Below are 25,203 nucleotides of genomic sequence, written 5' to 3'. Positions count from 1 at the left end.
GTTTACATTCCCAGTGCAGCGGGGAATAGGAATACTGAGCCCGTTGAACAAGTCTGCGAGGAAAATATCAAAATAGGAGTTGTATAGTCAGGCCGCCGCTTGCTGTCTCGAATTTATGCGGGTTTGAAGAGTGCTGATACACATGTTAGTCAGCACGCTCTCCCAAAATACCCCAGTTATGTTACTTAGAGAAATAATCACAGGAGGCTCAGTGGGGAAAATCATTGCTGAAGACAAAAGTTTTCTGCAGAGATTCGCTTCTCCTTTCATGACTTGCTGTAGAGTCTCTGAACTGATTATTTATTCCCTGACAAATCACCAAATGGAAAGCGCGTTTGTTGCACTTGCAAATACTTTAACACAAGATGAATTGCCTCCTTGCCAGAGCAACTCCCCCCCCCCCCCCCCCCCCAATAAGTGACTGATTCTTCTGTGAGAGATTCCATTTGCGCTCTGCCTGGCCTAGACTGCCTGCATTATAATTAAAGAGAGTTAAATGTCCAGCAGACTCTGATTCATACACGACAAAAGTCCCCTTGTGTCCTTCAAGTGTCACATGCTGACAGTGAGCAGAACTATCATCAATGCGGAAAGGTTGGAGATATATCTCGCAGCTTTTGGCAGAACTGGGTGCTTCAGCTGAGTGGTTGTCTGACGAATAGAAAGCTCTCCGTCGTTAATACCAGTGCGGCAAAGGACCCCACAAGGCTTCCACCCGCCCTGTACCCAAGGCGTGCCATTGGGGGCACAGTTTCACACACATTACCAAAGGTAAGCGCCTGTTCAATTCTTTCTGTAACTTTCCCTGCCAATTAAATATTTATTTTCGCAACGTGAAGGCGTCCTCATTGTCATAATGAGGACTCTCCATTAATCCACGTTGCTTGTTTTTTTTGCCAGCTAGATTTCAGAACGGTCCAAACTGCATTTCCCAATCACATTCTTGATATATTTTCAAGTTGAAGAATGGCGGCACAGTAGCACATTGGTTAGCACTGCTGCCTCGTCGCGCCAGGGGCCTCAGTTCAATTACCGCCTCGGGTGATGGTCCATGTGGAGTTTGTACATTCTCCCCGTGTCTGCGTGGGTTTCCTCCCACGGTCCAAAGATGTGCGGCTTAGGTGGATTGGCCATGATAATTTGCCCAAAGGTTAGGTGGGGATATGGGGGTAAAGCATGGGAGTGGGCACAGATAGGGTGCTCTTTCAGAGAGTCGGTGTAGGCTTGATGGGCCGAATGGCCTCATTCTGCACTGCAGGGATTCTATGGTTCTATTCTTTGGTTCGAAGGTGACATTGGTCTCTATCTGTGGTGTGAAATGGAGTAGTAATGAATTGGCAGTTGAATTTTCCCCAACGCTGTATATTCTTTCCACTGAAGAGCGCAGAAAGATCGTTCAAACTGCTTTCCCCCCCCCCCCCCCCCCGAGCGTCACCGTTACTTTTACACGGTATGAGATTGAAAGTTTTGACAATACTTTCCAATTCAGTGAAAAGTTTTAAAAAACTGGCGTGATGGAAAGTGAACTGCTGATTTGCGGTGAGCCCATTTTGCACTGAGTGACATTGGCCAGTTTGCATCCCGCGTTCCCCCACCCCCCTCCCGCCCGATCCCAAATCGTGCACTTCAAGTAGTCGTACACACCTCACACCAAATTAAGATTGACATGAACCGCGCACTTTCAATCGATAAAGCTTTGATGTAGATAATGCAGAATTGCAAGTTGTATTCGGCCTGTGCATTGATTGCGAATCTGTCATGATTGATCATGACACTGATTTCTGAACAGACGAAACAGGAGGAGTGGACCATTCAGCCCTTCAGTGAGATCATGGTTGATCTTTTACAATACTGTTTTCCTGCACGATCAATGTGGTAGCACAGTGGTTAGCACTGTTGCTTTACAGGGCATGGGACCTGGATTCGATTCCCGGCTTGGGCCACTGTCCGTGTAGGGTCTGCATATTCTCCTCGTGTCCGCGTGGATTTCCTCCGGGTGCTCTGGTTTCCTCCCACAGTCCAAAGATGTGCAGGTTAGGTGGATTGGCCATGCTGAATTGCCCTTAGTGTCCAAAAAGGTTAGGTGGAGTTACTGGGTCACGGGGATAGGGTGGGGTGAGGGCTTGGGTAGGGTGCTCTTCACAAGGGCCGGTGCAGACTCAATGGTCTGACTGGCCTCCTTCTGCACTGTAAATTCAATGATATGATACGATATGAATGGGAGCAGTGCAGATATCTGAGGGTTTTAGAGCTGGAAGAGGTTAGAAGGGCAGCACGGAGGCACAGTGGTTAGCACTACTGCCTCACAGCTCCAGGGACCCAGGTTCGATTCCCGGCTTGGGTCACTGTCTGTGCGGAGTCTGCATGTTCTCCCCGTGTCTGCATGGATTTTCTCCAGTTTCCTCCCACAAGACCCGAAAGACGTGCTCGTTAGGTGAATTGGACATTCTGAATTCTCCCTCTGTGTACCCGAACAGGCGATTAGGGGCTTTTCACAGTAACATCATTGCAGTGTTAATGTAAGCCTACTTAACACAATAATAAAGATTATTGTTACCTCTTGATGCCTTTCAGATGTAAAAATCTCTCCATCTCAGTCTTGAATATTCCCTGCGACTAAACCTCCGAAGTCCCCTGGAGTAGAGAATACCAAAGATCCTGAGTGAGGAATTTCCTCCTTATCGTGGCCGGAGAAACTGGGTGTCCAGGTTCTGGACTCACCAGCCAAAGGCACCGTCCTTCCTGCATCTATCCTGCCGAGCCCTGTGAGAATTCTGTCTCTGTGGATTAAATCGCCTCGTATTCTTCTAAACCCTAAACGCCCAGTCTATTTAATCTTTCCTCATAACCCAGCAATTAATTCAGTGAACATTTGTTGTACTTCCTCAATGGCAAATTTTCCATCTATCCTTTCTCAAGTAAGAAGACCAAAACAGTGCACAATACTCGAGAAGCTGCCTCACCCAGGCTCGATATCACTAGCTCTATGTAATGGCAATCAGACATCTTGGTGAGACCATATCTGGAGTATCGTTTGCAGATTTGTAGACTTATAAAACCTAATACATTAAAGCCTACATAAAATTAAAAACGATATTGGTTGTTCCTCAGCTCTGGGTGCAGTCAGGAATTTGCTGTCATCGTTTGCCTGAAGTTGCATTGGTTAAAGTTGTATTCAAAGCTTCCACTAAAACGTATCTGCATAATCCCAAAATTTAAACCCTCCATGAAGCAATACAAGTGGCCAGCTTCAAAGAATATTAATTTTCAGTCTGTTAGAAAGTATGCCTTGATGTGTTCGGGAGTAGCAGCTGGTGCAGTGTCAGTAATGCAGCTGAAAATCGGTTTATCAACTTTTTAAGGGCATCTTTAATAACAGGTCTCCACCCGCGAGTCATTCAAAAATCACACATAATCATCCAAATAAACCAAAGCTCAACTATTCGGGCGGCATGGTAGTACAGTGGCTAGCACTGTTGCTTCACAGCGCCAGGTTCCCAGGCACGATTCCCGCTTGGGTCACTGTCTGTGCAGAGTCTGCACTTTTTCAACGTGCTTGCGTGGGTTTCCTCCGCGTGCTCCGGTTTCCTACCACAAGTCCCGAAAGACGTGCCGTTAGGTGAATTGGACATTCTGAATTCTCCCTCTGTGTACCCGAACAGGTGCCAGAATGTGACGGCGAGGGGCTTTTACAGTAACTTCATTGCAGTGTTAATAACAAAGAACAAAGAACAAAGAAATGTACAGCACAGGAACAGGCCCTTCGGCCCTCCAAGCCCGTGCCAACCATACTGCCCGACTAAACTACAATCTTCTACACTTCCTGGGTCCGTATCCTTCTATTCCCATCCTATTCATATATTTGTCAAGATGCCCCTTAAATGTCCCTATCGTCCCTGCTTCCACCACCTCCTCCGGCAGCGAGTTCCAGGCACCCACTACCCTCTGCGTAAAAAACTTGCCTCGTACATCTACTCTAAACCTTGCCCCTCTCACCTTAAACCTATGCCCCCTAGTAATTGACCCCTCTACCCTGGGGAAAAGCCCACTTGTGATACTCTCCTTCGGGGAGAGTAGTTATAGTTCTTGTTATTTTGTGTATACCGTAATAAACCAGTTGTTCATTTCTACCCATTCGTCTCTTCCATCCGGGTTCTACATTGGCGATGAGGATGGGCTTCCTTGCTGTTCACGGCAGCTCGCATACTCGAGTTAACTCAGACAGACCCACAGCTATCTGGGGTCCGACACATTGTCCAGTATGGGGGCCAACACAGAGCTTTGCCCGATGATCTACGGGCTTATATGACGATGCTCCTGGAGCTGAGCGTAGAGGAAGGCATCTTATTGTGCGGGATACAGATGATCATGCGAAAGAGAAAATGCTGGAAAATCTCAGCTGGTCTGGCAGCATCTGTAGGGAGAGAAAAGAGCTAATGTTTTGAGTCCGATGAGTCTTTGTCAAAAGTGATCGTGCCTCTTGTTACAAGACCGCCACATTGGACACCTGGGAGTATCCAAGATGAAGATGCTCCCCGCAGCTATGTCTGGTGGCCCGGGATGTGCTCGGACATTGAGAAGGTGGCCTGTGCTAGGAGAACCAGGAGGCCCCACCGGATGTGCCAATGCACCCTTCAGAATGGCTGGAAAAACCTTGGTCCCGTGTCCACATTGACGTCATCGGCCTATCCCAGGGGGCCACATTCCTCATCATGGTAGATGCCCACTCAAATTGGCTCAAGGTCCACAAGGTACAAACTGTGACCACAAAGACAACCATGGATAGGCTGCAGCATATATTCAGCGCCCATGGAATTTCCCGAAGTGTTGGTGTCGGATAACGGTAAGGAGTTCAAGTCGTTCATGACCTCGCATGGACGGACCACCCTGCATCACCCAATCTCAAACGGTTAGACGGGGCGGGCGGTCCAAACCTTCAGAGGGGCGATGAAGAAACTGACCACAGGGTTTTGGGAGACGTGACTGCCTGTTTTCTATTCAGTTTTACTGGACGACCCCTCATACTATCACAGGTGTGGCACCAGTTGTTGATGAGACGTCAGCTCCAGACCCACCTCAGTCTGGTCATCCCAGACATGGGCACTTGGATCCAGCAGCAACAAGATTGCTCCGAGACGGACACAGGTCAACGCTCGCAGTTGCGCAACTTAGGCCCCAGGCTTGTTGCTCCAGGCAACTGGCCCAGTTTCCTATTTGGTCCAGACACAGGGACGTGAAGCCAGCGATTCCGGAGGATCCGTTGGTAGGTCCCACAGTTACTCCTGGTACTATGATGTGTTGGGTACTCTGCTACACAGACGAACCAACACGGTTGCGAATGGTACAACTCAGTTTTATTGCTAACATTTATTTACAGTGGTAAACTGGTTACTGAGGTTCGATCATAACCCTAGAATCTGTGGACCCATTCCTAATTCTATCTTGTAGTGGCACACAGCACATGGTGGATGTCTGAGTGGCTTTTAATGAGCTCTGTGCCCTGAGCTGTCTCCTGCTGGAATGCTCAGGAAGTGTCGTGTTCCCTGTTTTGTACTGTGTATGCTCTTGCCTGTGATTGACTGTGGTGTTGTGTGTGTGTTGATTGGTCTGTTGATCTGTCCATCAGTATGTATGTGCTATGATGTTTACCTGAATATCATGACAGACACCATCTCAGACTAAAAGGACGATCATTTATAACTGAGATGAGGAGGAATTTCTTCAGCCAGAGGGTGGTGAATCTGTGGAACTCTTTGCCGCAGAAGGCTGTGGAGGCCAAAACACTGAGTGTCTTTAAGACAGAGATAGATAGGCTCTTGATTAATAAGGGGATCAGGGGTTATGGGGAGAAGACAGGAGAATGGGAATGAGAAACAAATCAGCCATGATTGAATGGCAGAGCAGACGCGATGGGCCGAGTGGCCTAATTCTGCTCCTATGTCTTATGGTCTTAACTCCTGGACTGTGCTCCATATGATTTCCCCCTTACACAGCTGACTATGAACTCCTGTGGTAATTGGGGCTTGCCTTTCCCCTTAACAAGGCATGTCTCTGTACAAAAACCCTGACCTGGGTGCAGGTCGTAAATTGTTGCATTATCAATAAATATCTGTAAAGTGCCAGGAATTAATTAGTTAGGGACTAGTTGTTACGTGTAAGTGTTCCAGGGTGCCACATTTCACAATGCACGAGAAACCGAAATGGTGTATAGCAGAACCACCTCATTCCGGTCCTGGATTATCCATTATTGGGACTATGTCCCCACGCCGGCACCAAAACGGTAGAATTTTACACCAGAAAACCTGGCATCAAAGGGACACGAATTCCCAGCCCTGCAGGGGGCTAGCAGGGACCCGGAGTAAATCTCGCAGCTTTTGCTGCAGATACAGCCCCCCGCACGTCCGGGTCAGAGGCCGCGCATGAGCACGGCGGCGGTCTCCAGCGGCTGCGCCGTACTCTGTGGCAGAATCGGACCGCGAAGCTGGGCCCACAAAAGAGAACCCCCATTTGGCTGCTCGCCCGACCCTCAACCCCCGCACAGACATTCCCCGGCCGCGGACCGAGTCCGTAGTCGCCATGCGAGTATCCTGACCGGCTGGAGCACATTAGTTCCACGGCGTCGGGACTTCGATTGGTCGGGGGCAGAGAATGGCTGAGCTGGCCTCTGGCAATGGCCTCAGGTAGGTCCCAGGCGGCCCGGTGTACTCCCCGAGTACGGCGCTTGGCGGGGCCGGCAGAATCGGTGAACCGCCGCCGGTCACGATTTCTTGCGGGAACATGGATTCTTCCCCCCACCCCCCGCAGCGGCCGCGATTTCGGTGTGGGATGCGGTGAATCCAGCCCAAAGTGTTTCTGGTCTTTCCAAGGTTAAAATGTGATTATTAACAACAACAAAAACAACAAGAGCACAAAGAACTAAGCTCAAAATCGCAAAACAAAAATCTATTGCTAGCTCAGACAACTATTTTTTGGACACAACTCAAGCATTCAGCACTGAGCCGGTTGATACAATTAAATTCAATATTGTGGGTGCAATCCTCCCATTTTGAACCTTAGTGTTCCCACCAGTGGGAAACCGGGGCTCTTTCCAGCTGGCGCTCGGAGCGATGCTCACGGGCCATTCCAAGGAAGGATTACCGTTGTTTATTGATATAGTTCTACAGGGGTCCGTTCACTGTGAAGTGCTTCCGCTTTTGAGCAGGTGTCCTTTTAAACCACATTTTTTTTTTAAGGAGGCTGACTCTTTTTTCTGAAGAGCTTCTTCGAAAGATTAGGTGCTGTGTCGGAGTGCTGCCCCCCCACACCTGCTCTTTCTCGGAAGCTCTTCAGTAAAAAGAGGCAGCCTCTTTAATAAAACTGAGGTTAGAAAGAACACCTGCTCAAAAGAGGAAGCACATCAGAGTTAAAGGACCCCTGTGCAACGGTATAAATAAACAGCGATAATCCTTCCTTCAAAATAAAATGGACTTATCAATCAAGAGATTTCAAAGAGGTAACGGACCGTGAAATTGAATGTAAACAACATAGTCAAAGTTTTTAGGCTTCTAAACACAGAGGCTTGGAAAAGTTGACGGACAGTGAAATTGACCGGGATAAATGGTTTCTACTACTTTAAAGGGAAGACTTTCACTTTCTTCTTACAGATCATTGATATTGACATACTGGGAGATTCCATCACATCAGAGGGAAGACTTTGAACTGAGACTTGACAGGCTGAAAGACATTTTAATGAGTTTCAAGGCTACAGATGGGAAGACCATCCAAACGATCCGCACCCTGGGAAAGACTCACGACCTGAGCCCCTCCAACCCAGTCCATGTCCCTCCACCCCTCCGCTGAACTGCATCTGCCCCTCCGCTGAACTCCATCTGCCCAGAAGGAGCCCTTTCAGCACCCTGGAGGCAAGAGCAAGAGGGTACTCAACCCCTTGCCCTCCCACACAGCGTAAGGCTCCAGATCCCCACTTGTTCGGACTTGCACCAATTCACAGCAGCGTGACCCCCGGCTGGGGGAGCTGCAGTATCCCAGGAGGCCAGTGGATCGGGCTTCATGCCCGTTAATGATACTTAAATGAAGCTTAATGAGGTGTTTGCATGTTCCCGCCTGGGCTGGGCAGGAACCTCGCGGGGCCAGTGCAGCGGACTGGGACACCCACAACAGGTCTGATGCTCGATGAGAATTCCGTTTCTGTCTTTGTCCACGATTCAGCAGGCCATCACAATTTTCATTTCCGGTAATAGCCACGGAGAATTCGCTCCGCCCCCCTATTTCTTGGAAAGACTCCCCTTTACTCTTACCTGAAGGTAGGCCTCATTGCACAACAGTATATTAGCATCATTAATCTAGTCACTTTAACATAGAATCATAGAATTTACAGTGCAGGAGGAGGCCATTCAGCCCATCGAGTCTGCACCAGCCCCTGAAAGAGCACCCTATTTAAACCCACACCTCCATTCTATCCCCGTAACCCAGCAACCCCACCTAAACTTTTGGACACTACGGGTCAATGTATTGTGACCAATCCTCCTAACTCACACACCTTTGGAGTGTGGGAGGAAACCAGAGTACCCGGATTAAAACCCACGCAGAGACGGGGAGAATGTGCAGACTCCGCACAGACAGTGACCCAATCCGGAAATCGAACCTGGGAGCCTGGAGCTGTGAAGCAACAATGCTAACCACTGTGCTACCATCGCCACCCCAAATTTACAAACAAAATTTCCAAAGATACAAATAAATAAACTGCTTCAAGCCCTGTTGATTATATTTCTAAGATCATGCACAATAGCTGTCAACTTGCATTGTCGCTGGACGTTTGGTGCAAAGATTTTATCTTATTAATTTTATTGTATTTTGATGGAGAGCTGAGTTGTTATGACATGCAACTAAAGGAGTGACAATTATCATAGAATCACATGGTTTGAGGTTAGTGCAAAAATTGTACCTGTCAGGATTAAGGTTTTGAAAATCTGAAACCCAATCCATCCACTTCCAGGTTTAGTGGAGGTAGGACAAGGGGGTGGGAGGCAAGGTGGCAGCTTTAATCTTTTATTGAGGCTTCCAGTCGCTGCTTTAACATTCTTTGCAGGGAACAGACCCGGCAGTTGAATGGAAGCACTGACTAATTCAGGTGAGCAGATAGGCATCTTTATGGCACTGCGTGTGGGTCAGGAGGAGCAGGAGTGCTTCCACCTGACTCCTCAAGCTCCCCAAGCTCCCTCTCCATCATTTTTCCCTACCGAGATCTCAGGACAGACCCCCCCGCCCCTCAGGATTAGACCCCCAGGTCCTGGGTTCAGGGATTTGACCAACACATCTGGGAACGGATGCCATTCCCTCAAGCTGTCAATCGGGCCTACCTGCTCCTGAAGCCCCCCTGGAGCCCTCCGTGCCCAAGTGAATACCAAGCTTGTCAATCAGGCCGACTTCAAGTAAATGAGACGCAACCTGTGGAGCTTTAACTTCCGGGTTTCCCATCTGAGACGCCACCTGTTGCCAACATAAGGTAGGGGCTGGTTTAGCACAGTGGGCTAAACAGCTGGCTTGTAATGCAGAATAAGACCAGCAGCGTGGGTTCAATTACCGTACCGGCCTCCCCGAACAGGCGCCAGAATGTGGCGACGAGGGGCTTTTCACAGTAACTTCACTGAAGCCTGCTTGTGACAATAAGCGATGATTATTATTAAAACCTGTTAAGGTAAACATCTGGGCTATGGAATCCCAGAGTAGTACCTCATGGAAGGAGACTGTTTAACCATCGAGTCTCCACTACCTAGTTTCAAAGATGCAGTCATTCTACGAGGGGCAAAGGTTAGAGGAGATGTGAGAGAAGTTTTTTACACAAAGGGCAGTGGGTGCCTGGAACACGCTGCCGGAGGAGGTGGTGGAAGCAGGGACGATAGTGACGTTTAAGGGGCACCTTGACAAATACATGAACAGGATGGGAATAGAGGGATACGGACCCCAGAAGTGGAGAAGATTTTAGTTTAGACGGGCAGCATGGTCGGCGCAGGATTGGAGGGCCGAAGGGCCTGTTCCTGTGCTGTACCTTTCTTTGTACTTTGTTCTATTCCCACTCTCTCTCTTTTCCTGTATCTCTCCGATCCCTTTCTGTCAACTCTTTATCTATTTCCTTTTGGAAGGCCACAATTGAATCTGTATTCACCATGATTATCAGGCAGCGCTCCCCAAGTCTTAACTGTGGTTCGCATAAAAGGGATTGTTCTCATGTCTGCTCTGTTCCTTTTCGCATTCACTTCACATCTCTGCCCTCTGCTTCTCAGTCTGTCAGTCAATCTGCAGAATAGAATGGATTCTTTGAGGGTAGCAGATCTTTATCAGTTGATCCAAAGTGACCCAATTTGTCTCAGTTTCGATATAAGGGCCTGGATTTCAACTGGGAATAGAGGTAGGGGTGTGGGGGGGGTTTGGGGGGGGGGGGGGGGGGGGGGGTTGGGGCGGGGGGGGGGGGGCGGCTTTGGGGGAAGGTAATTGTTGAAGGGAGAGTGGGGCTGATAAGCCCAGAAACGTCATGGATGTGGAAGGCCCTGTCCAATGGCAGAGAGACTCTCACTTACATCAAACTCCGTGGAGTGGTGCCTGAGCTCCGGTCTTCGCCAGGCAGGCTGGGACAGAGATTTGTGGCAGGAAGCAGGGAAAGGTTTGAGGTACAAGTGGTCAGCAGGGAAGTCGGGGAAGCCTCTGGCAGTGATTGGGATTGGGGTGGGCGGCCTGGGAGTGGGCTGGTGGTATCGAGAGCGGGAAAACTCGGCCAAAGATCGGGGCGCAGTGGGTCCAGTACACGTACACATCAGGTAAAACCGCCTCGTCTGGCCCGGGATCCAGCTCCCAGCAGGTTTGCTCTGTTGGGGAAACCAACACTGTGCCCCCTTCCCCCCGCACAGCTCAAGCATCCAACTAAAACTGCAGATTGGCTCTGCATGTTTAACGTCTGACCCTGCTTTCTTCCTGAGGCTGCCCCACTCAAAGATGCAAGGTTATAAATGGAACATGATGAGAATCCGGATGTCAGTGTCGAATTTTATCTTCATTATCTCCCCAACCCAGGCATCTCAGCCAGATAGGAGCAGTTAAAAATCGGGGCCTAGGGCCTCACCCATGCAAATAATTCCTGACCAGAAAAATATTTTAATACTGCGATATCTTTTGAAACCTGCGCTTTGTAAAACGCAGCCTTTAGACATCCGTGCTACTGTATATTGGGGAAGGTGACACGTTAATAATGATGGGCAGCACAGTAGCACAGTGGTTAGCACAGTTGCTTCACAGCTCCAGGGTCCCAGGTTCGATTCCAGCTTGGGTCGCTGTCTGCACGTTCTCCCCGTGTGTGCATGAGTTTCCTCCGGGTGCTCCAGTTTCCTCCCACAGTCCAAAGATGTGCAGGTTAGGTGGATTGGCCACGCTAAATTGCCCTCAGTGTCACAAATAAAAGGTTAGGTGGGGTTACGGGGAAAGGGTGGCGGCGTGGGCTTCATCGGCGCTTTCCAGGGGCCGATGGGCCAAATTGCCTCCTTCTGCACTGGAACATTCCATGGTTCTCTGGGTTTTCTCACCACTCCAGATCTGAAATGGAAAACCAGGGAGGAGTAAGGTTTTCTAATCTTGTTAAAAGCACTGCCTTAGCTGAATCCTTTTCTCTTCACCTCAGTTGGTTGCCATGTTCCAGGAACCGTGTTGAACCCGAGAGCAGGCCAGCTTCTCTGTTACTACACCGGGGGCTCTTTCAACGCAACATTCCCATTGGGGCAAGATCTGGTTTTACATTCCGCTCGGCTCCAGTCAGTCGTGAGAAATGGTGGGTGAGTTGTAAAACCGTCAACCCATTGCATCCCATGACCGAGAGAGCCAGATAAATATGATCCTTTACTTCCCAGAGGTCACTCAGAGAATCATAGAATTTGACAGTGCAGAAGGAGGCCATTCGGCCCATTAAGTCTGCACTGGCCCTTGGAAAGAGCACCCTACCCAAGCCCACACCTCCACACCATCCCTGTAATCCAGTTACCCCACCTGACCTTTTTGGACACTAAGGGCAATTGATCATGGCCAATCCACCTAACCTGCACATCTTTGGACTGTGGGAGGAAATCGGAGCACCCGGAGGAAACCCACGCAGACACGGGGAGAATGTGCAGTCTCCGCACAGACAATGACCCAAGCCGGGAATCGAACGTGGGGCCCTGGCGCTGTGAAGCTTCAGTGCTAACCACTGTGCTGCCGTGGCGCTACCGAACAGAAAGTGAGTGGTTCATCCCTTCCTGTCCCCACAGTCCCAGCTCGGTGGATTAAACCTCGGAAGACCGATTCATCAGGAGGGCGCCGAATTAGTGGCTTAAAAGGGGGCTCCACACCCAATCGGGTGTTGAGGCCGGTACGTCATGTGGGGGAGAGTTTACGTGGCAAGGTCCACGAGACCATAAGTCATAGGAGCAGAATTAGGCCACTCGCCCCATCGAGTCTTCTCCGCCATTCAATCATGGCTGATATTTTCTCATCTCCGTTCTCCTGATTTCTCCCCATAACCCCCATAAACCCTGATCCCCTCAGTCAGTCATGGCGGCCTTATGTCAGGCTCCAAACGGCGAGTCAATGCTTCAAAAGCACCCCAGCGCTGCCAACTTCAGCAGCACTCTCAGCTGCTACATGGCAGCCGGGGTCCTATGGGCAGACCTTTTATTCCGCCCTCGTGCTGCCTCCTCGTACCTGACTCCCAAACCTTTTCCCATCCAACGTCCGGAAAACGGAGCCGGCAACAGAAGAACGGCGTGCAATTTTGCTCTTTAGTAAGCTCAATGGCGGTTGAGTGGGTACTTCAAAATGGCGGGGGGGGGGGAGTGGCGGGGGGGGGGGGGGGGGAAGTGGCGGGGGGTGGGGAGTGGTGGGGGGGCGGCGGCGGTGTGGGGGGGGGGGGGGGTGGTAGGGCACTCAATCTGCGGCTGTAGAATCCCATCCCATGAATAGCTTCGATTTCTCACCCCCGACTGCTTTCTGTATCGTCCTGTGCAGAAAAAAAAGGAATAATGAATGAATTTAATAAAAGAAAAATATCAGATGCTAGGAAATGTTGCTGCGGGGTATAAGACTGCAAATGATTAATATACTCACCTCGAATTCCTCTGTGCTAAAAAGTAGTGGGTTAATGGTCCCACCAAAATAATGGAAGGGAAGAATTTCAAGCATTTTTCAAGCAACTTCACAACAAACATTAATAAGTTGAAGTCCCATGGTATAATGTCAGGCCAAAGAGATTAATGCTCTACATTGGAAAGGACATCAATTTTTTTAAAAAGATGCATAGGCTGAAAAACACTGATGTAAAGATGCACGAGTAAATATATTTGAAAGAAATAGGAGGAATAATAAATGGAGGTGATTAGATTGAGCAAAGCGGTAAATCGAGAATTGCAAGCCCAAAATTAAGACAGAAGACTGCGGAAAAAAAGAGTTTCAAAAGTAAATTGCTTTGGAAAATACAAACAACTGGGTGAAAACAAGCAGGTAATCTTGTAATACATAATTTAGTTGTTTTTTTTCAAATTGTGTTGAGATGTTTTCTTGTCTATGATTAAGGTCAGGGAGGATCAACATGTCTTCATTTAAGAAGTCTTTGCGTTGGAGAATAATAATTAGCGCCGCTGAATCATAGCAAAGGCAATGTTTTAATTAATTCTGGACATCACCCCTTTCATAAAAACTGGAATAGCAATTTTTGTGTGGGGAACCACTCACGGCATCTCACCAGAATGAATAAAAATGCCATTTTTAATCGCTGCAACACACATTTCTGCCAATATCTGACACAAGAAAACGAGTAAAAATAATATATTAGGATGAGCTTTATTTGACATACTGAGTAAATTTGCTGATTGTGCACCTGAGAGCATTAGAGTCCTGTGTTCCATCTCTGCTATCTACTTTGCTGATCTTAACATAATTTAAATAGATCTACTATACAGAAATGAACATTTACATTTTCTCTGCTCTGCCACAGGTTTTAAATCAAATTTGCTGCTGATATCCTAGGTTGCAGCAAGTTCCTTTCAACCAGCACCTCTTGTGCTTGCTGACTTACATAGAATTTACAGTGCAGAAGGAGGCCATTCGGCCCATCGAGTCTGCACCAGCCCTTGGAAAGAGCACCCCACCTTCACCCTATTCCCAGAACAGTAACTCCACCTCGCCTTTTTGGTTGGACACTAAGGGCAATTTATCATGGCCAATCCACCTAACCTGCACATATTTGGACTGTGGGAGGAAACCGGAGCACCCGGAGGAAACCCAGGCAGACACGGGGAGAACGTGCAGACTCCGCAGAGTCAGTGACCCAAGCCAGGAATCGAACCTGGGACCCTGGAGCTGTGAAGCAACTGTGCTAATCACTGTGCTACCGTGCTGCCCATAAACATTAGGTGGGACTATCCAACTCCTCTCACCAGCAGGATCTCCCGGTCACGCCCAAGGTGACCTTCCCGCCCCCACCCCACAGCGGGTTCCCTGACAGTGGGACCGGGCGAGCCACTCAAAAACGGCATAGACATTGGCGGGTCCGGAAACTTCCACCGGCCAATGATGGGCTGCCTCCACCGCCATCGGGAGGGGGCCGGGCACCCATAGTTTACCACGGCAACTATTTTTTTTGGACTCCCTCCATAGCCTCGCGGCCTCTCCTACCTCTGAAACCTGTTCGAACCCTCCAACCCCTGAGCTCTCCTCCAACTCTGGGCTCTTGAGCATTCCCGATCCTCGTCACCCTGACCTTGACTTCTCCCTCGGTTCTAGCCCCTCTGAAATTCCCTCCCTAAATCTCCCCACCTCCCTTTGCTTTGTTTAACACGCACTTTCAGACTCACCTCTTAGACCAAACGTTGGTCACCTGTCCCAGCAATTCCTCACGTGGCTGGGTATCAAATATTTTGACAGTCAGTTCTGCAGTGAAGCACTTCGAGATGTTGTACTCTGCTTAAACCGATGGATAAATGCATGTTGCTGCTGTGCTATCATAGCACTGGTGAGCAACTGGTTCCACCTGGGGCTGCACCCCATGTTCTCCAGAGTTATTTGCTCTTTCATTATATATTTAACAAATTATCTCAAATGCTGGTTGTTTGGATGAGAGTGGTCTGGTAGGAATGTGGCAAGTTACGCCTGGCGGTATTGGTGTTTCAATCCAGTCAGTCTACAGCGTCAATTATGAATCCAAGGAGAATCGAAGGGCTAGCTGCTTTTTCAAGATAGAAAATGAATCTGAAATGATCATTGATAATAATTTATGTTATTGCTGGCAGAGAAGATGACTGCCATGCCTCTAACATTAACATTACGGAAGAGGGGTGGGGTTGGTGATGGAGTGTCATGGTATTGTTACTGGACCAGTAATCCAGAGACCAGGGTAATGTTCTGGGGACCGGTGTTCGAGTCCCACCAGGGCAAATGGTGTAACTTGAATTGTCGATTGGTGTAAATGCCCAGCTGGTCCACAAAATCTGCCGCCTGGCCTATATGTGACTCCAGACCCGCAGCAATGTGATTGACTCTGATGGCCTAACAAGCCACTGCTCAATATTGTTGGCACGTCGACCGACACCACAATGGTTGAAGAAGGCAACTCAATATCACCAAGGGATGGTCCATGTGGTGTGGGCACACCGACTGAACTCCCTCTCTAATTGCACAGTATGTGTGCCTACCCCACAGGGACTGCAGCGGTTCAAGAAGGCAGCTTCACCACCACCTTCTTAAGGGCAGTTAGGGATGGGCACCAAATGATGCCCTCGCCAGCGACACCCAAATCCCGTAAATTATTTTTTTTAAAATGCTTACAATTGTGGGAATTTTACATTGGCGGGATGTTTACGCAACATTTTACAGCCCCTCCCCCACTACAATGTGGCCATATAATTCAGTCCCGTGTGCGTAGTGTATTGTGTATGTGACATGCCACTGTTGTAATATGCAACATTTAAGAACCATGCACACATAAAATCTGCTTGCAGAGGAACTTGTGGACAGGAGTGGACCACCTAACCTCTTGAGCCTGTGTTATTCAACTGGATAATGGCTGCTTTGTATCTTAAGTCCATCCACTCGGCTTGATTCTACAACCCTTATGTTCCCTGCTTAATAAATATCCATTGATATAAGTTTTGAAATCCCCCATCAGAGAAAATAGTTTCTCCTTATCAACCCTATCAAGTTCTTCATACACCTCAATTAAACATTCAATGGGAAACATTGCCTGGTCTATCCAGCCTGTCCTCAGAATTTAACCTTTGCATTGATATCACTCTGGTAAATCTGTGCTACTCTCCCTCTCCAAGGTCAACGTATCCATTCCGAGGTCCAGAATGGGACATAAAGTGTCTAAAATGTGGTCTAACCCCCAGCTTTTAAACAGCTTTGAATGTAACTTACACCCATTGTATTTTAACCCCCTGATGCTAAAGCTGTCACAGTCTTTTTTGTACTTGTCCATTTTAATGATTTCTGTCCAAGGATCCTGAAATCTCTTTGTTCCTCTGCAGTTCCTAGTCTCTCGCCTTCGTCATGCGAGAGTACCTTCAAGAAATGGGTGTTTAAGAAATGGTTGTTTATCAAAATATCTGTTGTGGATGTACCTTTAAGAACTGGGTGTTTATCAGTGATGTCAGAGTGTGGGTGGAGCTGGGCTGTCTGTCTGCTTTTACTTTCGTTTTAGGCTGTTTGCTACAGGGTGTGTTTTAGTTTCGTTTTGAGAGCTGGATAGCTGCAGGCAAAGCAAGGGGCTGTATAAGGATCTCTCTGCAAACTAAAGACTGTCTCCAAATCAATTGGGTGATTTCAAATTGCTGACTGCTCTCAGTAGTGAATTTAAACCTGATCTCTGTGTTAAAAAGGGTATTTTGTCTTATGGATGTTAATAAAGAAAGATTAAGGGTTACTTATCAAATATTGTATCTGTGGGGAGGATTGGTGCTGATAGTTGTTAAGATGTTTACTGTGGGTTTATAAAGTGTTAACTGGTTTCATCAATAAACATTGTTTTAATTTAAAAGTACTGTGGATCTCTGGTGCATCACACCTGTAAGGTAGGCCCATGTGCTCCCCATAAACACAATCTATTAAAAGTTGTGGGTCAGGTGAACTCCATGATACACTTTGGGGTTCTCTAAACCCTGGCCCATAACACCTTTTATAAAACACGCAGAGAAAGATTCCTTTGGACTCCAGAGGCCTCATGCTCCCCCAGCTGAACTCCACCTCCCCACCTTAGCCCACTCACTCGATGTATCAATGCCCTGTTGAAACCTCCTCCTCCCATCGCTGAGCCACCTCACTCACCGGCAAACCTGGGTATACAGCTCTCTATTCCTTCATCTGAGTCATTTACCACAACAGTGAAAAGCTAAAGCTGAGAACAAAGAGTAAAGAACATAGAAAAGTACAGCACAGGAACAGGCCCTTCGGCCCTACAAGCCTGCGCCGACCATGCTGCCCGTCTAAACTAAAATCTTCTACACTTCCAGGGTCCGTATCCCTCTATTCCCATCCTATTCATGTATTTGTCAAGATGCCCCTTAAACGTCACTATCGTCCCTACTTCCACTCCCTCTTCCGGCAGCGACTACCCTCTGTGTAAAAAACTTGCCTCGTACATCTACTCTAAACCTTGCCCCTCTCACCTTAAACCTATGTCCCCTAGTAACTGACCCCTCTACCCTGGGGAAAAGCCTCTCATAATTTTGTAGACCTCTATCAGGTCGCCCCTCAACTTCCAGTGAGAACAGACCAAGTTTATTCAATCTCTCCTCATAGCTGATGCCCTCCATACCAGGCAACATCCTGGTACAATCTTTGGGGATGCCATGAGACACACCTGCCAATTTGAGTACATACCCAATATCAATATTCTTTCTCTGTGTCCTAACCATTTCTTCGTGCTGGAGGTATTTCACTGAATCTTCTTCGCCGCAATCAATAAATCCATTGTCTAAAATGGATGAGACATTGCAACCAATCACTATAGGAGATATAAATGGTACAAGGTAATTATTCTCATTATTCCCTGTCAAGCCACTTCAAAGAAAACCTTAAATCTCTCCCGTCGGTTACACCAGTGGATCTATACACTGAATCTGTCATTGGGGAACGAGGATAAAAAATCAACCGACCATCAGAAAATCAGTATCAGATTAGGCAGGGACGGATGGGAGAGAATGCCTGAAGATTTGTGCAGTGAGAAAAGTCTTTACCTGTTGTGTGTTTGTCCTGGCAGTCGAAATCCAGCTTCACTACTCCGTAAACCATGAGGGAAAATGGTGCATTTAGCGGTGCAGGAACGTCATGCAGGTGGGAAGAGTAAGTGGGGAAAATAAAAGTAAGTGGGGTTTCCTGATCCATTCCCTGCAGGTTCAGTCAGTTGTGTCAGAGGCCTGCTTGACAAGGCCCACTCAGTAACTGTTGAGAGCAACCTTTGGCAGTCCATGTCACACGGCTATCTTTGTCCTTGCCCCATGTTGAGCAGCCCATGCTCCCATTGTACATTACGGCCAGAATTATGCGTCTTCCCCTCCCCTCTCCCCCCGCGGGTTCTGGGGCCACGGGGATCAAGGACAGGATTCCCTCCAGAACACTCTCACCCTCGACCTGGATGCAATTTTACGCTGGGCGGGCAGGGCCTCAGACTAAGAGCGTGCCCTTTTTCTAATTAAGGCCCTTCAGTGGCCACTTAATGTCCTTTTCCCACCCAGCCTCAATTTTTAGGCTGGCAGGCGCCTGATAGATCATTGGTGGGGTGGGCGTTGGGGGGGACTTGAAAATAAACTAACGTCAGTTTCAGGTGGAAAGGGTGGTGAGGGGGGGAGGGGCATAGGGTGCTCTTCCATCAGAAGCCCCCTTATCACTGGAGTACCCTCCCTTCAGGGTCCTGCGACCTTCGACCTCCCCCCACCCCCAGCCTATCCACCGACTACCCCATTGCAACCACTCACACCTTCACTACCTCCTCCCAACCCTGCCAACCACTCCTTCCGCTCCCCCCCCCCCCCCCCCCACCCCCACCCCCGCCGCACTCGATCCCAGCCACTTACTTCTCCTCTGGTTCCAGGCACTTGGTTCCAGCCAGTTAGCCGCAGTGCCTCTTCTGGCCACTGAAGAGCTGTTCCTGGATTGACTGGAAATCTGCCGGCCAGCCAGATTGGGACCTCCTCCGGGTGATGGGTGGAAGTTCCGCCTTCTGCCAGTTGGCGGCGATGTGTCGCCTGAATGCTCGCCGTCCTGGAAATTCAGGCCTGCACGAATGCAGGGGTTTCATTGGGGAGGAACGACAAGACACACTGAAAACCCATTTCGACATTTGGAGCTGTGTTTTCAGAGGCAAGTGTATCAAAATAAATTAGATCTGTTTGAAGTAAACAAGCAACTCTTACCCTGTGAGAGTTGATGGACTGGGAGAGGCCACACCGAGAGAATTGTTTTGATCTCCTGACCCAAGGAAGGTTATACTGGCCATAGAGAGGGGGGCAATAAAGGTTCAGCAGCCTGATCCCTGCGATGGCAGGATTGACCTACGCGGAGAGATTGAGGAGATTGGGTCTGTATTTTCCTGAATTTAGAATGGTAACATTGCTGCTGCAGAAAAAGTTCTCACAGGACTCAGCAGAGTAGATGGCGTGGGGTGAGTGGATCGGGGAGAGGGTGGTGGGGCGGGGATGGGGGTGACTTTAACGGGGGGTGCGGGGGGGACACAGTTTCAGAATAAGAGGTGCATTTCGATCTGAGATAAGGAGGAATTGCTTCCTCCTTATAAGGAGGGCGGTGAATGGCTGGAATTCTCTACCCCATAGCAGGCTCAGTCACTGAGTGTGTTGATAAATTCCTAGTTTTTAAAGATATCAAGGGATAGCGCTGGAAAATGGTGTCGAGGTGGAAGATCCACCCTGATCTCATTGAAAAGTCAGAGCAGACTGGAGGGGCCAAATGGCCGACTCCTGCTCCAATTCCCGGCGTTCCTGTTGAATGGAATTCCCCAAGGTTGATTTTTTTTAAAAACGCCGATGGTACCAAACGGGCTGGAAAACAGTGAGGATAATGCCAATCAAGTGGGCCAAGATGGGGTTAATGCAGTCGAGTGTGAGGTGATGCATGTTGGCAGAAGGAACAAGAAGAAACAACATGGATGTAAAATCGCAGGGATAAAGGAGACATGTGGGTCTTTGAAGGTGGCAGGACACATTGAGAGAGTAGTTAGTAAATGGTATATGGGATATTGGCCTTCAGAAATAGAGGCATTGAATACGTTATGCTGAACTTGTATAGTGTAAGTCGCCACAGTCCCAGTTGACCGTAGGCTGCTTTCCCCTTTGAGGGGGAGAGCTGACAGGTCGTGATTTAACCTGAGGGTCACCGCACCTCAGGCGAGGGGCAAGGTTGAGAAGGCGGGGCCTTCATGAATAACCTCAACCGGTTTCGGGGATTGAACCCACGCTGCTGGCAGTGCTCTGCATCAGGAGCCAGCCAACTGAGCTAAACCGGCCCCCGGTTTATCATAGAATCATAGAAGTTACAGTGCAGAAGGAGGCCATTCGGCCCATCGAGTCTGACCGGCTCTTGGAAAGAGCACCCTATCCAAGCCCACACCTCCACCCTATCCCCATAACCCAGTAACCCCAGCCAACACTAAGGGCAATTTTGGACACTAAGGGCAATTTATCATGGCCAATCGAACTAACCTGCACATCTTTGGACTGTGGGAGGAAACCGGAGCACCCGGAGGAAACCCACGCACATACAGACTCCGCACAGACAGTGACCCAAGCCGGGAATCGAACCTGGGATCCTGGAGCTGTGAAGCAACTGTGCTAACCACTATGCTACCGTGCTGCCCGCTTGTATATTACTTGTATATAGTTCTGGTGAAGCCACAACTAGAATATTGCATCCTGTTTTGGTCACCAAATGGAGGACTTTAGTTGGATGGAGGACTTTAGCTCCAGTGTTAGAATGGAGAGGCTGGCTAGTTCGCCTTGGAGCAAAGGAGATTGCGGGGAAGCGTGCAATAGAGTAGGCTGAGATAAGCTGGACAAGATGAAGCTGTTACAAGGGCTAGCTGAAACAGATTTAAGGTTTTGAACAAGAGGTCCAGGGGGATTTATTTTTCTTTATCCTTTCATGGAATGTGGGCATCACCTGAAGTCAGTATTGTGGGCCCATCTCAGGGCATTAGCTGGCAGTGTCCTTTCAGGGCTTTTAGTTCACCTACAAACATAGAATCCCGACAGTGCAGATTGAGGCCATTCAGCCTATCGAGGATGTACTGACCCTCTGAAAGAGCAACCCCTCCTCCAGGCCCAGTCCCCCGCCCTATCTCCGTAACCCAATCGAACCTGCACATCTTTGGACACCAGGGGCCAATATTTTAGCATGGCCAATCCACCTATCATGCGCATCTTTGGAATGTGACTGGAAACCGGAGCATGTGGAGGAAACCCACGCAGCCACGGGGAGAGAGCGCAAACTCCGCAGATAGTCGCCCTTGGCGGGAATCGAACACGAGTCCCTGGCTCTGTGAGGCAGCAGTGCTAACCACCGTGCCAACACGCTGTCTCAAGATTTCAGTTACCCCTGCTGAGGGTGATCTCAGACTATTGCCTTTACAATGCAGAGGAGGGAGGGGCAACTGAACCTGCAGGTTCAGCCATGTCCCAATGAGTGGCGAGCACACCACTGCACACGAACTTGAACATTCAATAAAGAGGGAACAAAAAAGAAAACACTATTGTGACCCCCTGGACCCGTGCGCAGTCAATTCCAGCCCCTCTTGACCCGGAGTCGCTGCACTATTTAAATAAATAATTCTTAGAAATACATCTGACATCTTCGGCCCATAGCTGCCCAATAACTGCAGTGACTAGGTTTGTAAATGTAGACAATTACGTTTATTAATAGCAATAACTATTATTAAATATGCAGCAAATACAACATATTAACTATTATCCAATTCCCCCCCCCCCTTAAACTTGTCCTACACAAGACAGACAAACACAGACAGCAGAAGATGGGGGTAAAATAATGAGGAAAAAGGGACAACATTTTTGATTCAGATGGTTGTCTGTCTTATAGCACCTTCCTTCAATTTAGGTTTTTTGGTTTGAGGTTTTCACTGTAGAATCATTCTGTTCTGCGATGCAACTTTCTGGAGAAAACAGGAGAGCGAGAGAGAGAGGGCAGCGTCTTTGCTCATGGCATCCAGGACTCCAAATGCTTCCCCAAGCTCTCTGCAAAATCATCCCACTCCGGCAGGACCTTATCACCACCTGCTACTGGGCAGAATACAGTCATTGGCCACCAGCCAACCGAGTCTCAACCATCTCTCGCCGAGAAATTTGAGATCTGCTGTTCAAAGCTGGCATAATGCCCTCTTTGGTAAACTTTTGAGTTCCTCCCTTCCCCTGCTTGACTTACAGGTACATGTCCATTAAGCATCCATGGGGCAAAGTGATGACAGCAATAATAAAGAGAGCAGGGGGCCCTTATGACACCACATTGATTATTCCACAATAAACATCTCTAAATTCCCTGTATCCATGAATGTGTGCCAACCGTGAAGTGTGCCAGTTTGTTTTGCTCTCTACCTACGCGAGTCGCACCAATCCAATGGGAAATATTTATAAATGAAATTTAAACTTTAAAAACACTCATACCACCTTTATCACTCTTATGTCGGCATTGGGCAGGAAGGGTCATAACGTGGAGTCTCTCTGTATGACCAGGAGGTTCTGTTGGAGCTCACCTATAAACTGCAGGACTGGTGTCTGATGTCTGGCTTTACCAATCAAGATCTTCCCCCAATACGGAATCATACATGCCCCACGCATTCAGCCGGCACTGTAGATTTTATTTGGAATGGCGTGGGAAACGGGTAAAACCGAGAGAGCAGAAATGGTGCAGACTACGAGTTCTTCCATTGTAAACAGTACGTCACTGGTGAAATGTCACCCTGACTCTCCATTTGGTAGGAACGGAGTTTGGTTCTCCACTGAGTAATAATCTTTTAATAATCTTTATTATTGTCACAAGTGGGTTTATATTAGCACTGAAATGAAGTTACTGTGAAAATGCCCTCGTCGCCACATTCCGCCGCCTGTTCGGGTACAGGGAGGGAGAATTCAGAATGGCCAAATTACCTAACAGCACGTTTTTCGGGACTCGTGGGAGGAAACCGGAGCACCCGGAGGAAACCCACGCAGACACGGGGAGAACGTGCAGACTCTGCACAGACAGTGACCCAAGCCGAGAATCGAACCTGGGACCCTGGCGCTGTAAGCAACAGTGCTACCCACTGTGCTACCGCGCCACCATGCCATGAGTAGTTAACCCAATGCAGTCCCTTCGTTCCAGCTTGAGGCTGTGATATTGGAAGCTCAGCCGCTTTAAGCTTCCTCAATCAAACCAAGTTAAATGGCCTTACAATCGTCTAAAAAAGAAAGATGCAGCAAACAATTTGCTCTGCAGCTTGGTCGGAATTCCCTGGTATGTAAACCTGTGTCAGCGTGCAACTCGGGACTGCCAGTGGGAGGAAGCACAAAAAGAAGACAGCGCCAACCGCATGTGTGAAGTCAGAACATCACTCAGTTTGGTCCAAATGTTAAAAATAATCTGCCTGAACATATCCCGGCATTAAAAGTGGGGCAGCTTGGCCGAAATAGAACGGCAGCAAAACTCCCAAAGTAAAATGCGCACCTCCTTTGGGAACAAGCCACACATGTGGCTTACAGGACGGCTGACCCACCATGGCAAAATAGCACATTTAACGTTACACGGCGCCAAAGTGGCTTCTGAGCAAATTAAGGGGTTCGCCCTCGACAACCAGAATCGAGGGCGGAGGCGTCGACATTTTTCAAGGAGGCAGGCGTGAAACTGAAATTAGTTTGATACGAGCTGAGTTCTCAGATAGGGAAGCACCAGGGATGACAAGATCTCGGGAGTGGTTGCTGGGATTTTGGTTTGTCACGGGCATGTGGGCGCCGCCATTTGGCCGGCATTTGACTTTTGTTTGGTTTCGGCTATTTTCGTTTTTGTTTTTCAAATTATTATTATTTTTAAAAATCGGTCTTTACTGAAGTACCTGATCAAAAACGTGTCCGAAAAATAACTGGTGCTGAGTATTGACAAGGCTATAGGTGCGACAGCAATAGCTTGCATTTATACAGCGGGCAGGGTTTTCCAGACCCTTCCCGCGATCGTGGCATTCCAGTGCCGCCAAAGGCAACCCGCCCGTAGGGCAGACGAGCCGCACAAAACGTTGGAGGCTCCAGCGGGGCTGGAAGATCCCGCTTGTAATCAATGGCGCACCTATTCCGCCATCGAGAAACATTCCACAGTGGGGGTGGGGGGGGGAGGTGTGGAAAATCCAGACGGTGGGCGGGATCCTCTGGTCACCCAGGCGGGATTCTCCTTTCCTGCTGCTTTGCAATGGGAATTCCCACGGAAGCCGGGAAACCAAGAGTGGGGGTGCGCTGCCGATGGGAATAGCAAAGCCCAACAAGCGGAGAATTCCGGCCAGTTTCTTTAATGTAATATAATGTCCCAGCTATTTTACAGGTGCAATCTGAATCACATAAGGGGACATTTGGACAGAGGACTGGTCAAAGAGGTAGGTTTTGAGGAGCTTCTTAAGGGAGGAAGAGAGGGGGCGAGATCAAGATACGACGTTTCCTCTCAGGTTTTATGCCTCACATTCTTTCCAGGGCTCAGCAGGAGACCTGCCAGCAATGCAAAGCTGTTCGATGCCCAGTCCACTGGTGTGGGGCAACCACATTAATTTCCTTGTCCATATGGTGTTTCAGACAAAGAGAGGAACAGCCTTCACCCAATTAACAGGCTTCCCTCAAGTTCAGGGAATCATTAATTACACCCATGTCAACGCAAAGACCCCAACTCAGAATTCGTACACCTTCAGCACCTGAAAGTCCTTCCACTCACTCAGAGTTCAGGTGTTTTGTGACCCCAACATTTTCCTTCAGATCAGTGCAAGGTTCCCCGGCAGCTGCCCCAACACCTTCGTACCGAGGAGAGCTCCCACCTCTCTCATTGATTTCAGCTACCAAAGCTGATCCGTGGTGAGCTTCGAAGAGAAGAGGACTACCCTTTAATAACTTGGCGAATGGCACCTTTCGGAGCCCTCAAACTGAGGCAGAGCACAGGCGC

At 48.7% G+C, this 25,203-nt stretch overlaps 1 protein-coding gene across 1 annotated transcript in view; it reads left to right on the top strand.

Annotated features, from left to right (window-relative positions):
- The first annotated feature begins 469 nt into the window (after positions 1 to 469).
- The window catches only part of LOC140385855 (cadherin-7-like), a 141,601-nt gene continuing 116,867 nt past the window's right edge, over positions 470 to 25,203 (top strand). The window contains exon 1 of the mRNA XM_072468448.1: positions 470 to 771. The gene's annotated coding sequence lies outside the window, so the exon portion shown is untranslated. The remainder of the gene's footprint in view (positions 772 to 25,203) is intronic.

This window comes from Scyliorhinus torazame, chromosome 11 (genome assembly GCF_047496885.1).
Source record: "Scyliorhinus torazame isolate Kashiwa2021f chromosome 11, sScyTor2.1, whole genome shotgun sequence".
Lineage (NCBI taxonomy): Eukaryota > Metazoa > Chordata > Chondrichthyes > Carcharhiniformes > Scyliorhinidae > Scyliorhinus > Scyliorhinus torazame.
This window is presented reverse-complemented; position numbering and strand designations above follow the sequence as displayed.